General features: G+C 42.5%; 2 long non-coding RNA genes across 11 annotated transcripts in view; one reads left to right on the plus strand and one right to left on the minus strand.

The window, feature by feature from the left end:
• The window catches only part of LOC113260083 (uncharacterized), a 66,031-nt gene that overhangs the window by 35,792 nt on the left and 15,959 nt on the right, over positions 1–14,280 (minus strand). The window lies entirely within an intron of this gene.
• On the plus strand, positions 3,267–13,124 carry LOC130544571 (uncharacterized). Its single transcript, XR_008960968.1, has 2 exons — positions 3,267–3,398; positions 5,980–13,124. It is a non-coding gene; the product is annotated as an uncharacterized LOC130544571 (long non-coding RNA).

Genomic DNA, 14,280 nt, shown 5'->3' on the forward strand with positions numbered 1-14,280 from the left:
CTGGGGGCACGGCGGGGAAAGGCAGTCTTTCTGGCCCGTGCTCTGTCCACTACACCACCACATTCCCTGGCTCAGTAAATAGATATTAACTGGTGGAGAAGGTTGCTTAATACGAACGGCATCTTATTCTACTTTCACGGATGAGTAATCCTCAGAGATTAATTCCTTTTTCTGAAAGTTCAAAGTCTTTAGTTCATCAGTTTTTGAGCCACCTGTAGGATCAACAGGGTTAGGACACACGATACTTGCAACTTTTTCCGAATTCACAACTGGAAAAGCTGGCGAGTGGGTTTTACTTTTTCTTTTCAACTTAAAAAAGCCAAGTAGATTATATGTTAAGGTCTCTTTGACCTAAGACATGACCTAAGACAGTTTTCCTAAAAACCACGGGCCTTTGTAAACATTTAGCAACTGTGAATAAGCAACTCCCCTTTCAATTACATATGGCTATCTTAAATATTATTGCTGTGTTTGTGGAAAAGATTCATTTAGGCTTTTTCCACTCTTCAAAAAATTAATGTATCTACTCTTATTGAAGTAGCTCGTTGCTATTTTATGGTTTTATATGCACGTAACAAGAAAACAATGTTATCAATACAGAAGAGCATAAAATAAATGTGATCGCTATACCATTCCGGCCCAGGCTGACGCCGTCCATACAGGCATGAACTGCTACTGCTGTTACATCATGTAGCAGTTACTAGTATAATTTAAAAGAATATGCTTACAGCTCTGTTTCTCAACTTATCAGCTTTGGAAAGTGTCTACTGACTTCCATCTATGAAAGATAAGGAAGAATACTTACAGTTCCTCCTAACCTCTCTACCTCCTAATTTTTTTTTTAAAGATTTTATTTATTTATCTGAGAGAGAGCGAGAGAGCATGAGCGGGGTGAGGGGCAGAGGGAGAAGCGGACTCCCCGTTGAGCAGAGAGCCCAATGCTGGATCTGGGGATCCTGGGATCATGACCTGAGCTGAAGGCAGACGCTTAACAGACTGAGCCACCCAGACGTGCCTCTACCTCTTCTGTTCTTTATAATTCAGTTGTATTTCTAATTTTTCTAAAAACTGTATTTTAAATTATTATTTGTAACTTTAAATAATACCCAAACTTCTACTTCTGGATTTATTTATTTAGATAAGATTTTTTTTAAAGGTTTTATTTATTTGACAGAGAGAGAGACAGCCAGCGAGAGAGGGAACACAAGCAGGGGGAGTGGGAGAGGAAGAAGCAGGCTCCCAGTGGAGAAGCCCGATGCAGGGCTTGATCCCAGGACTCTGGGATCATGCCCTGAGCCGAAGGCAGATGCTTAACGACTGAGCCACCCAGGCGCCCCAAGATAAGATGTTCTTGACTCCCAGTTATGTAAGAGGGTCTACTTCTAAGTTCTTGTTTTGGACAGATTTACGCATATACATCTCTCCATATATACATGGTCATGGTTTACTGTATTTATTTTCAGCTCTGTAATTATAATTAAGTCTTGGGACGATTACAAGAGTTAATCCGTGTAAAGCACTCAGCACAGTGCCAGGCACATAGGTCCCCCATCACCGCCAGCTGTTATGAACAACTGAGTAGCGTAGATGAACACCCATTGAGAGGGAAATGTAATGTTATTTAATAGAAATTTGGAGGCTTAAATGAGATTCTTCTAAACTTGAAGAACTCATAGATCCTTCCTCCCTCCCGTCCTTTCCTCCTTTCTTGCTTTCTTCACTCCCTTTGGGCCACGGTCAGATGGCATTGCTTCTTGTTTTCTTTCTTGGATTACAATTTGTTGGATCACTTCTTTGAGCTTTGGTTTTGTTTTGTACAGGAAGCAAGCTTTCTAAATCTTGAATGTTCTAAAAATGGTCTTTTTTTAGACCTCAAATTTGATTGACAGTTTGGCCAAGTTTAGAATTCTAAGATCTGTTTGTTCCCCCTCAGAACCTGGACTACATTCTGCTAAAGACCCACCAGGGAAGGACTTTGGTCTGTTTGGTTCCTTGATACGTCACAAGGACCTAGAACAGGGTCTAGCACGAAGTAATCACTCAATATACATTAGTTTTATGACTGACCTTCTAGTGACTAGTATTGCTGAAAAGAAATTGCAATGACAGTCTGATTATCGTTCTTTTATTTGTCCCCCTCTTTGGAAGCATTCAGGGTTTTCCTTTTGTTCTTAGAATTCTAAAATTTCACCACAGTGCCTAGATGTACTTTTGTTTGTTTACTTTTCCTGCTCTGTAATGAATGGGTTTTTCAATCTAAAAACTCTATTTAGTGTAAGGAAATTTATTTCATTATTTTCTTGACCATTTCTTTTTCTCCATGGTCCCCTATACCTTCTGGAATCACCTTTAGTTCCCTAAAGTATTAGATTTCTTAGAACTTCCATGCATCTTAATTTTTTCTCATATTTTCTGTCATTTTACTTCCTTTATCTTCCAGGTAACCAACCTGATCTTCTATATTTATATTACTACTTAGATTTTCCATTGAAATTTTATTTTTACTTTCCAAGAACTCTTTCATGTTGTCTGATTGTTACCTTTCATTGCAAACTATAATTGTCTTAAAAGAATGCAGATTATAAATTCTTGATATTAATTAGCATTTTTATTGCTCTTATGAAACTGTTTCAAATATTAATTGTATTAACTGGCTAATACAGGTGTTAAGAATGTGAGCGATCTGTGTGTGCGTTCCTTAGTTTTTTTTTTTTTTTAATACTCCAACTGCTTGGATTATCTTTTTCCTCCAGCTTCAGTTATTTATTTTTCTAAGGCTTTTCCTTTTGTATTGTTTTTTCTCCCAAGTCTGAGGTTCCCTGCTGTCCTTTTATACAAATGAATGAAGAACTACACAAACACCTTAATTTAGTATCAGTAGCTTGTGTGGGTTTCCTCTTCTGGGCTTTATGTTTGTTTCTCTAAGCTTTTTCACTCGAAGAGAATGACTGACAGCAGTTTTTATATAAGTAGGTGGAGTTTGTGGACGGGAAGGCTTCCAGGTAGGTTTTCCTGTGGGCAAAGCACAAGCAAGCAGATCCAAGAGCCGAGAGGTTTCCAGGTGGAGGGGTGGAGGTGCGTTTGAAGTCTGGTGATTTCCAGTTTGAGTTTACTATGGAGATTCAGAATTTCTTCATATCATCTCTTAGGCCCCATAATCCTCACCGAGCATGCTCTCTGAGCTGATGATAGCTTGCTTTCTAGAGGGCAGCGCTGGCTTTTAGCCCGAGGGCAAAAGTTTCAGCTGCCAAACTCTGTTTACACAGGTCAGAGGAAAGGGACCCAGCTGTGCCGAGGCACTGCGTCCTTCTCCTTAACGAGGCCACCGATGACTGCCCCACACCCATCATCATATTGTCCTCGGAGCAGGAGCTGCCTTCTGGGGCCTCCTGCGGAAGGTATGTGCTCAGTTCTTGGGCCCGGGCCTACAGTTTTCTCTACACTTTCTCATCAGTTCATCTATCTGTTTTCTCTTTCAGAAATGTCTCAAAACTTCTGGTTTGCTGATGACGCTTTTTCTTGTTTCCTATGCTGTTATCTCATTCTCTTCAAAGAATCTTTTCTGTTACTTTGATGGGGATGTGGGAGGTCGGAGAGGTAAACCCATGTCTTAATCGACCACTGTGTATGTGTATTCTCTCTCTCTCTCTTTCTCTCTCTCTCTCTCACACACACACACACACACACACACACATACACAGCACATACGCATTTGAAAAGATAATACAATAACACATCCAGTCAATCCTTTGGGGGAAGATGCAGTCCTGTAAATCAACAGAATACAACCCCTGACTTCTTTAGTTGGTCTCAGTGTTTTGCCCAGTTTATGCTTATTTAAAAAAATTAATACTGAACAATGTGTCAGGAATTACAATGATAAAGTCTGAAAATAAAAAAAGTTTTAAAGTGACATTTTGGAATATTTGCTATAATCATTTGTATCCAAAATGGAATATTTGCTCATTGTTGCTTTTTCAGCTCCCCTGCCCTTGGATTTAGACTTGACTACCCCAACTCCATAGTAAATACAAGGGGCTGCTTGCCAAGGCATTGTTTTATTTATTTTATTTTATTTTTTTCTAAGTACGTTCCACACCTACTGCGGAACCCCATGCAGGGCTTGAACTTACAACCCTGATATTAAGACCTCAGCTGAGATCAAAAGTCAAAAGCTTAACTGACTGAGCCACCCAGGCACCCCCCGCCCCAAAGCATTGTTTTAGGCATTATGCTGAGAGAAGTGCTGTTCAACTCATATTCTCCAGGCTGATTATCAGTGTCATCTGGATCCTCCTGATTCAGATTCCTTTCCTTACAAATTCTTTAAACAAGTATTTAACTTAATATCAATAAAAATGTTTATTTAAAAAAAAGGGACACCTGGGTGGCTCAGTCAGTTAAGCGTCTGTCTTTGGCTCATGTCATGATCCCAGGGTGCTGGGATCGAGTCCTCTGTCGGGCTCCTTGCTCATCAAAGAGTCTGCTTCTTCCTCTTCCTGCCGTTCCCCTTGCTTGTGCTTGCATGCTCTCTCTCTGACAAATAAATAAAATCTTAAAAACACACACACAAAACAAACAAAAAAAACCCAAACAGACCCCAAACCCTGAAATTAGCAATATGCTTCCCAGTGTCAGAATGAATCCAAGGTTGAATCTGGGCTCCACCATGTACTAACCCTGCCCTCTGGGCAAATGACTTAAAACAGTTTCTGTATCTTACTTTCTGAACTTGCAAATGACCATAATAATAGTATCTGTACCTATACCGGCTGGGTTCCAGAATTAAGATAATGTACACAATTCCCTTAGTACAGTTCCTAACACATAGTAAGGTTTCATTAGATGTTAGCAATTAACATCCACAGATAATTCACATCTATATTACAGAACAGTTCTGTAATATTTATTTATTTATTTGAGAGAGAGAGAGAGAGAGAGAGAGAGAGTGAAAAAAAGGGGGAGGGGCAGAGGGAAAGGGAGAGAGAATCCCAAGCAGACTCCCTGCTGAGCACGGAGCCTGACCTCACAACCCTGAGATCATGACCTGAGTCTAGAGTCGGACACTTAACTGACTGAGACACCCAGGCGTCCCCCAGAACAGTTCTGTAATAGACCATCAACCCGGTCTTGTTAAGATATTAATAAAATATAGGAGTATTTACTTCCTTGTTCCATCTGGTTGGTCCTTTGGCACATGCTTTTTTTTCAATTGTAGTAAAATAAATACAACATAAAATTTACCATTTTTAAGTGTGCAGTTCAGTGGCATCAAGTGCAATCACATTGTTGTGCGACCATCACCACCATCCGTTTCCAGAACTCTTGCATCTTCCCAGACTGAGACTCTGCACCCGTTAAACAAGTCCCTATTTCCCCCGGCCCCAGTCCTTGGCAATTACCATTCTACTTTCTGTCTCTAGGACTTTGATTACTCTGGATATCTCATATCAACGGACTTATACAATATTTGTCCTTTTGTGACAGCCTTATTTCCCTTAGTATAATGTCCTCAAGGCTCAAGTAGCATGTGTTAATTTCATTCCTTTCTAAGACTGAATGCTCTTCCAGGGCATCTGGCTGGCTCAGTCAGAAGAGCATGCAACTCTTGATCTCGGGGTTGTGAGTTTGAGTCCCACGTGGAGTGTAGAGATTATTTAATAAAAAACTTAAAAAAGACTGAATACTATTCCATTGTATGTATATGCCACATTTTGCTTATCTGTTCATCTGCTGACAAACTCTGGTTACTTTCACTTTCCGGCTATTATGAACGCTGCTGGCATGAACACGGTGTATGCGTCTGTCCAAGTCCCTGCTTTTCTTCTTTTTGGGTGTATATCTAGAAGAGGAAGTGCTGGGTCACATGGCAACTGATGTTTTTGTTCACTCTTCTCATTTGGTAACCTACGGCAGTTTGCATTCTTGTGCTTGAGAGATTTACGTCACGTGCTAGATTTGTTTTCTTCTCTGTTTCAGACACATATGCTGACGCATCTTTTCAAAGAGGGGAGACAGAGTCCTTTCCTGGGACAGAGTTCACCTGTGCGGTACCACGATGATAACTCGCTCAGCGGGATCCACCCACCAGGCCCCAGGGCTCCTCTGGGGATGGGGGGTCATCTCCGTGGCCCTGTTTACTTAAGACAGAGCACCCTTTCTGCTGGTCACCAGAAACAGCTCTGCAAAGCCTACTCCTCAACTGCTCCACGAATAAGAAATTGGTTAGGCAGACTTTCACCTCTCCACGCAATTCACTGCCATTTAACAGCGCTGCAAATGGCTTCTGAATACCTGAAATGTGCCAGACATGCGCTAGCCAACAAGGGTACAGGGGTTTGAGGCTTGGTCTCCCAGTTTAGTGGGGGGCTTACAGGCACCCTCCCCAAACCTCAAAGCATAGTTAGAACTAGACTGCCTCACACAGGATAGCAAAAAAGTTGTCAAAGAATATTTTGGTGTCCTTTGGCAATGGGAGATCTGGGTTTGGTAGGTTCTCTAACGGGATAATTTATGGGCCCTGTAATTCAAAATTGTGAATTTGAGTGGGATCCAACATTTTGAAAGGGATCAGTGTCAGTGAGGGGGAGGCCCTGAAGCATGAGCTTTACCAGCTTCACAGTAAATTTGCTTCTGGATTTGGGGAGTATTAAAAAGATCCTTTACCCCGCAAGCTCTGCTTTAATAGTGCTATTCTCAGTCATTATTTTCATGCCACAGTTAAGAAATTAAAGAGCGTGGTGAGACTGGATATGTTTGGGTCCCAGATGATTCTCAAGCCCATACCATTTTCAGCTTTCCAGCGCTTGAGGAGGCTGATAGCAAGGAGAATAAACAAGGTTTTGAAAAACACCGTGTTCATTGTAGACCATCTGGGAAGACACCAAAGGAAAAACAAATTCACCTACTAATGGCCCCATTACCCAGACATAAATCGCTGTCAACATTTTGGTGAATTATTTTTCACATCCCCTCAGATTGGTAACCTGCTTTTTGTATACAATACTCAGGAACATTTCCAGGTCATGCATTTTATAAATATAACAAACATTTTAAGAATTTTTTTCTTATGAAAAGGAAAAATAAGACGTCCAAACACTATTGCTGAACTGATCCTCCAGGCGAGGCAGATGGACTGTGTCCCCAAAACGAAGATGCTGCCACCTAAAGGAAAAATGCTAAAAATAGCGTAATGACATTTTAAGAGGATGTTTGATGTGTTAAACTGTGATGTGAAGGGGGCTAATTTTGCTTTGTTTTAATCTTCCTTCCTCTTGCCAGACTGGTTCTCCTCCTCCCTTTAAAAAGTCATTCGACTAGGTAATACATTTGCCAGCATAAAATTTTAAGTAACAAAATGGTAGAGAGTAAAACGTAGGTCTCTTACCTATCCCTGCCCACCTGACCACAGTTCCTCTCCCCAGAATCAACCACTATTAGCAGTTTCTTGTGTATCTTTCCAGGGACTGTGCATACACAAGACTCAATGTTTGTGCAGAGGCATGTACTGATATATAGATTTATTTCCCCCCCAAATAGTGGTACTGTAACATTGGACCCACTCTTCTCCACCTTGATTTTGTTTGCGTGGTATTTTTGTATACATTCTCAGGAGATAGTTCATGTCAGTATATACGGGGTTTTTTGTTTGTTTGTTTGTTTGTTTTTAATGCTTGCATGACACCCCAGTTAACTGTGATCCATTTCACTGAAGGACAGGTATTTAAGTTGTCTCCATTTTTGCTATCTCTTGTTCAATGATGTGGTGACCTTCCTTGTACATATGTCAAAAAATAGATTGAGGGGCGCCTGTCTGGCTCAGTTCGTAGAGCATGTGATTCTTGATCTTGGGGTTGGGAGTTTGAGCCCCACATGGGGTATAGAGATTACTTAAGTAATGCATATATATTGCAATATAATATATATATTACAATCTTGGAAAGGAAATTGTTGGAGTTTTTGATTTCTTATCTGACTCTAACCTTTGCCACTTCACTCCCTGCCTTTTGCAAATATAGTGACATCAAAATCTCTAGTTTAGTCAAAAGTCAGTGTTTACATAATTAAGACTGAAATATTATTCACTGCTGACCCAAACAGTGTATTATAACTATCTCTAGTATTAGTAACCGCTAATCCCCCTTATCACCTGGCCAAATGGCTTCCTTTTCTATCTATTGTCACCACTTTTTCCCCCAAATGATCCAACAGATTTGGAAAACTTTTAGTAATAATTTTCCCCCAGACTCTCAACACATGGAATAGCCTATCAGTTCTAAATTTCTCTCCTTAGATGTCTTGCTTTTGCACTTAGCACAGGCTTCTGTTCCCTGGAGGGCTGCTTGTCAGGCATGACAGGTACCCGCATCCCAGCACTTGCCCTTTGCCAGTCTGCTTGGTGCATCTCCGCTTTTTTCTGGATCCCATGTCGCCTCTTCCTTGTTTACTCCACACTGTGATGGAACTGCGCCCTTTGGGAGCTTTCTCCTTCATGATGACGCACAGTAGGCAAATAATTTGAGACTCTGCATGTCTGAAAATACCTTAATTTTCCCCTTACACTAGTTGGGGAGTTTGGCTGGACACAAACTTCTCAGTGGTATTTTATCTCTGAATTTCGAGGGTGTTGCTCTACTGTTTCCTAGGAACCTGTATTGCTGTTGAAAAGTCTGATGCCAGCCACAGTGCCGATCCTTAGGACGTTACATGGCTTGCTTAGGATCTTCTCTTTATTCCCAACCTTCTGAAATGTTATGCAGATGTGCCTAGAGAGTGTGGTAGCCGTCAGAAAGCATGTCTTCCATCCATGGTGCAGAGTGGTTGAGGAGAATCCCGTGCCCAGTCCTGCTCAGCATCTCCCACCCCCTTAGGAAGAACCTTGTGACTAGTTCTCTCCAACAGAAGGAATGTGTTGGCTCATGTGCTGGTGGGATCAGGGGACTGGACTGGGGTGAGGGAGGTGAGAAACGGGAGTACACTAGCTCCTGGCTGACCAGTACCAGAGGAAGGGGTGGGGCAAGGGGCCAAGGTTCGTGTTCCCACCTCCACTCCAACTCTAGATTCAGTCCCGCTCTTCTCTTCTGCCCCTGCTTGGTCCGTGCAGACCCCGAGTCTGACCTCTCTGGGAGAAGCATCTGATGCCTTGAGCACATCTTCTTCTCCAGGGTCTCAGGCTCCATTGTTCTCTACTCTGGTAAGTAGGTCACCTTTCATCATTCATTCATTTCCAGCTTCCAAAAATTTATTGAAGTCACTTTCTGCCGTTCTCCTCATCTTTATATGATTTTCCCACCTGTAGCTGTTATTTTGGTGGGGTTTGGATGGATCCAGAAGTGTGCCAATTTCCTGGGGCTGCTGTGACAAATTACCACAAACTTGGTGGTTTAAAACAACAGAAATTTATTCCCTTACATTTCTGGAGGATAGAAATCTGTAATCAGTTTCACTGGGCTGAAGTGAAGATGTCCGCAGGGCCACGTTCCCCTCTGTGGCTCTAGGGGAGAATTTGTTCCTGGCCTCTTCCACCTCTGGTGGCTGCCAGCATTCCTTGGCTTGTGGCCACATCACTCCGATCTCTGTCTGTGTGGTCACATCTCCTCCCTCTGTCTTTCCTACAAAGATGCTTATTGTTACACTCAGGGCCCCTCAGATAATTGGGATTATCTATTTGAAGGCCTTAACTTAATCACATCTGCAAAGTCTCTGTCATATCAGGGAACATTCATAGGTTCTGGGGATTATGGCATGGATGGATCCTTGGGGGTCATATATAGCCTACCACAAGGAGAGAAGATAAAGGCATATGGTCAGTGTACCATGTTTAATGGGGGTCCTTTCTATGATTTCTTCTAGTACCTTTAGATTTCCTTTCATACATTTAAATCTTTGGCCTGGTTGGAATTCATTTCATAATGGAGCTTCTTTACTACCCCAAACACTAATTATTAAATAGCTGTACTTCCCCCATAGAGGGGAAACAAAGGTGACTAGCTCTTAAGAGAAAAAAATTAAAACACACTTATTTTCCTGTAGTAAGTACAAAAATATAAAGAAAAGAAGAGAAAAGGAAAGGAAAGAAAAGAAAAGGGGCACCTGGGTGGCTCAGTCCGTTAAGCGTCTGCCTTCAGCTCAGGTCCTGATCCCAGGGTCCTGGGATCAAGTCCTGCATCAGGCTCCTTTGCTTAGTGGGGAGCCTGCTTCTCCCTCTGCCTCTGACCCTCCCCCTGCTCGTGCTCTCTCTCTGTCTCTCGCAAATGAATTTTAAAAAATCTTAAAAAAAAAAAAGAAAAGAAAAGAAGTAACTAGATATAATTTTAGAGAAACTGCCTCTGCTCACTTTGGATTCTGGAGAGGGTGCATGGAGAACAGAATCACTCCTTGTCTGATGAGAACACCCCAGCCTCAGGCAGCAGGATGGAACAGTCTAGACACTGGCATTACTGCTGCAGACATGCAGCGGTGGGAGAGGTGTGTGGGGTAGGGAGGGACACCCTCACCTTCCTTCTGACCTTCCAGCCTTTCATGGAACAACACACGTGGGGGCCTGCAAACCTGTCACTGCAACGCAAGCAGTGAGGGGTAAGAAAACAAAGCAAGCTAGGACTCCAGTCACACCTCCCAGGGACCACAGGCCTGGCTGATCCTCAACCTGAACTTGATAAACAAGAGCAAAAAGTTCACGTTTTCACCCCGTTTGGGCTACACCTCGAGGCAGTTAGCCAACTGCCCCCTGGGGGGCTTCTGTACAGGTTGTGCAGGGGGATTTTTCTGTCACGGCCTCCTTTTCACTTATTTAAGGAAAATTTTGAGTACGCCAGGGTAATTGTTTTGTATTAAAGCACTGTAATTTAGCTCCTTTCTGGACTTTGTAAGTATGAGTCACTTTCTGCAGCAGTGCTAGGAGATGCAAAGAGAATATTATTTCTAAAAATTTGAGATCTCAAGCTGGGTCTTTTATTTGTATTCCCTTGTTAAGTTTTAGTTTTAATTGTGACACTCGCATGACTGAAAGAATGACAGAATTTGGATCACATTTTGTCCTGAGTACTAATGTAACAAGCTGCTTCTCAGTTTCACTCTATTTCTTTTACATGTGGGTCATTATTGCTCGGTCTTGCTCTCTTCCGCTCCTGAACACCCTGTCTCGCATCCGCACAGACACTTTCATCTCTGGATTCCAGATCTTTCTTCATGGGTGATCTAGATGTTTGTGCATTCTATTTTGTTACTTTTCATACCCTCTAAGTGTTCCTCTTGGTCTAAGTATGACTACCTTCCACTTGTCCAACACTAGATCGTCCTTCTTGCAATGATACAGTCACACAGTCTAATTTTTTGCTTTTTTTTTTCTTGAGTGTGCCCACAGAGCGAAGAAAGGAGGTAGTTAGTTGGATGGAAGCATGAGCTTCCTCTCCTCCAAGGAGAGGAGGAGGTCTGAAGAGAAGATCTTACGTCTTCTCCTTTAAATCTGAATCGTCTCAGAAGCATATTTCATTTTGAAGTATATGGAATGCCTGGCACAGGAGCAAATGCAAGAGCAATCACAAAACTGAGGGCCAAGCCAATTTCCTGGCATCTCCTACTTCTTCCCCTTGGCTTTCCTGTGAAAACTTTACCATAATGCACTACTGCTTGCTTTACCAAATGTTTGTTCGTTTACGAAAGTTGTGTGAGGTGACAGCAGAGCTTTTAGAATGGGAAAGACCTGGTTTTAATTCTCAGCTTTGCTATGTGACCTTGGACAAATTATCCAAAAAGCTTCAGCTTTTCCACAGTAAACGCTTATCTCCTGAGAGACAAAGGAGAAAATGTATGTAAGAATCTTGGTATCGTGCCTGGCACTTCAAACAACCCAGAAGTCCAATTAATCCATTCAACAGATATTTCCCGAATATTCGCCACATGCCGGGGCCTGTCTGCTGGGTGCTGAGCATGCTGTGGGGGACGGACAGGTCTGACACCTGCCTTTACGGGACTTACGGTCTAGCAGGAAAAGCAGATAATAAACATGTAAACACAATGTAATTACACAGGCTGATTAGCCCATGAGTAAATAAACAGGGGGCAGGGCTGGGGGTAGCAGGGAGCACCTCTCTCTGCGAGGAAAGCCACAGAAGGCTCACTGCAGCCTGAAGCATGAGAACGAGCAAGTGGAGCCGAGGGCTGTTTGAGGCAGAGGCACGTACATCACTGGCTCAGAAAGAGCCCCCCCACCTCCCCAGGCAACCGTCAGCGACGGGTGAGAGCCCTGGGTGGGTGCCTAATGGACTCTTAGGAGCTGGAATCCACAGAGGAGTCCCAGCTTCAAGTCCCTCTTTGTGTGGTTTCGCAAGCTGCCAGACTGTTGCCTTTCTACTCTGGCTCCATCTATTGAACGAAAAGGACCAATGCTGCCTAAATTTGTCTATTGTGGCTTTGTTTGCAATCTTCAAATTAAGTGGAAACTGAATACACTTTCCCTTAACGTTATACTTAGTTTTGACTCTGTCAAGCCCTATTTCTGGACAGAAGGAGTTTAAAGGGATTCTGATCATTCCTTCTGAACACATTTTCTTTTTCAGAGGAAAGTTCCAGTGTCCCTTAATAGTAATTAATTATGTTAGCTAGTGTGGGCTTATGGAAGCTGCAACCTTCCATTCATTTTGTTTAAAAGAAAACCAGAAGTTTAAAATGGGGTACCTGGCTGGCTCAGTCAGTAAAGCATGTGACTCTTGATCTCAGGGTTGTGAGTTCAAGCCCCGCTTTGGATGTAGACATAACTTAAAAATAAAATCTTAATAAAAAATGGAGTCACTTATGTTAAGGCCTCCATGTGAATAAATAAACCAAGACTTACTATGCCTAACCTGACTGCAGTTTCAACCCCGCATGCATGTAACCTTTAATGGTCCACACGAATTTCCTGGACAGCTCTAGGAAATTTACTGATAGACGCTTCTGCTCCCTAAGGAGGGTGATCTTGCCTCAAACAATATTCTTTGCTAATAATTTCCTCTTCTTGGCTCCCTTCTGCCTTTAAAAACCTTTCCTTTTCTGCAGCTCAAAGGAGCTCCTTGCTGTTTACTAGATGGGCTGCTGCCCCATTCACGTATCATTCAATAAAGTCAATTTGATCTTTTAAGCTATTCAGTTGAATTTTTGTTGTTTAATGATTTAAACTGATCCTCAATTATTGTTTTCAATATGCAAAAGTTGCCTTTGTGGCAGACCTTACATTGATAATTGTTACCATTCTTAGAATCCCAGGGGCAGGGGCGCCTGGGTGGCACAGCGGTTAAGCGTTTGCCTTCGGCTCAGGGCGTGATCCCGGTGTTATGGGATCGAGCCCCACATCAGGCTCCTCTGCTATGAGCCTGCTTCTTCCTCTCCCACTCCCTCCTGCTTGTGTTCCCTCTCTCTGGCTGTCTCTATCTCCGTCAAATAAATAAATAAAATCTTTAAAAAAAAAAAAAAGAATCCCAGGGGCTGACCTGGGTCTCTCACATAGCTTATGTAGCTTTCCAGTCCCTGTGACCTCTTTATTCCAGGGAAATCAGGCCCACCAGGCTATCCACATATTTCTCACACTTGGATTTGCATTTCTGGCTGTTTCACTTCACTCTACTTTCAAGTCCAGGGGTGAGTGTTTCAGCTCATTAATTCTTCTAGCTAATAGTTATTAAATGCTTCCTATGGGCAAAACATTGATTTATTTAAATAAGAGTATTTAGTATACTCTTATTGGGAGTACATGAAAGTTGCCAACCTCCTGAAGAGTGCATTCTAGGTGGTGGGGGAAGGGTGGATATGAAGACAGACAATAAACAAGTAAGTATAAAATGTGCGAGATAGGGGCACCCGGGTGGCTCAGTTGGTTGAGTGGCTGGCTGCCTTTGGCTCAGGTCATGATTCCAGCATCCTGGGATGGAGCCCTGATTCTGCTCAGTGGGGAGCCTGCTTCTCCCTCCCCCTGCTCTTGTGCTCTAGCTTGCTCTCTCTCCCTCTCAAATAAATGAGTAAAATCTTTTTTTAAAAACAAATGTGTGAGATAGCCAATAAATGCTCTATAGCATAGGAAAGCAGAGAAGAGGAGATTGGGAATGGGGGGGGTGGGCAATTGCTATTTTATGTTTTGTAAAGGCCTCACTAAAAATAACCTTTGAAAAGACATCTAAAGAAAGTGAGGGAGTGAGGCATGTAGCTGCCTGGAGGGAAAGCCTGATTTCAGGCAGAAGGAAGAGCACATGAAAAGGGACAGGAAAGAACAGGTGAGAGGTAGGAAATGCGATCAGGGAAGCAGAA

The sequence above is a fragment of the Ursus arctos genome, unplaced genomic scaffold (genome assembly GCF_023065955.2).
Source record: "Ursus arctos isolate Adak ecotype North America unplaced genomic scaffold, UrsArc2.0 scaffold_22, whole genome shotgun sequence".
Taxonomy (NCBI): domain Eukaryota; kingdom Metazoa; phylum Chordata; class Mammalia; order Carnivora; family Ursidae; genus Ursus; species Ursus arctos.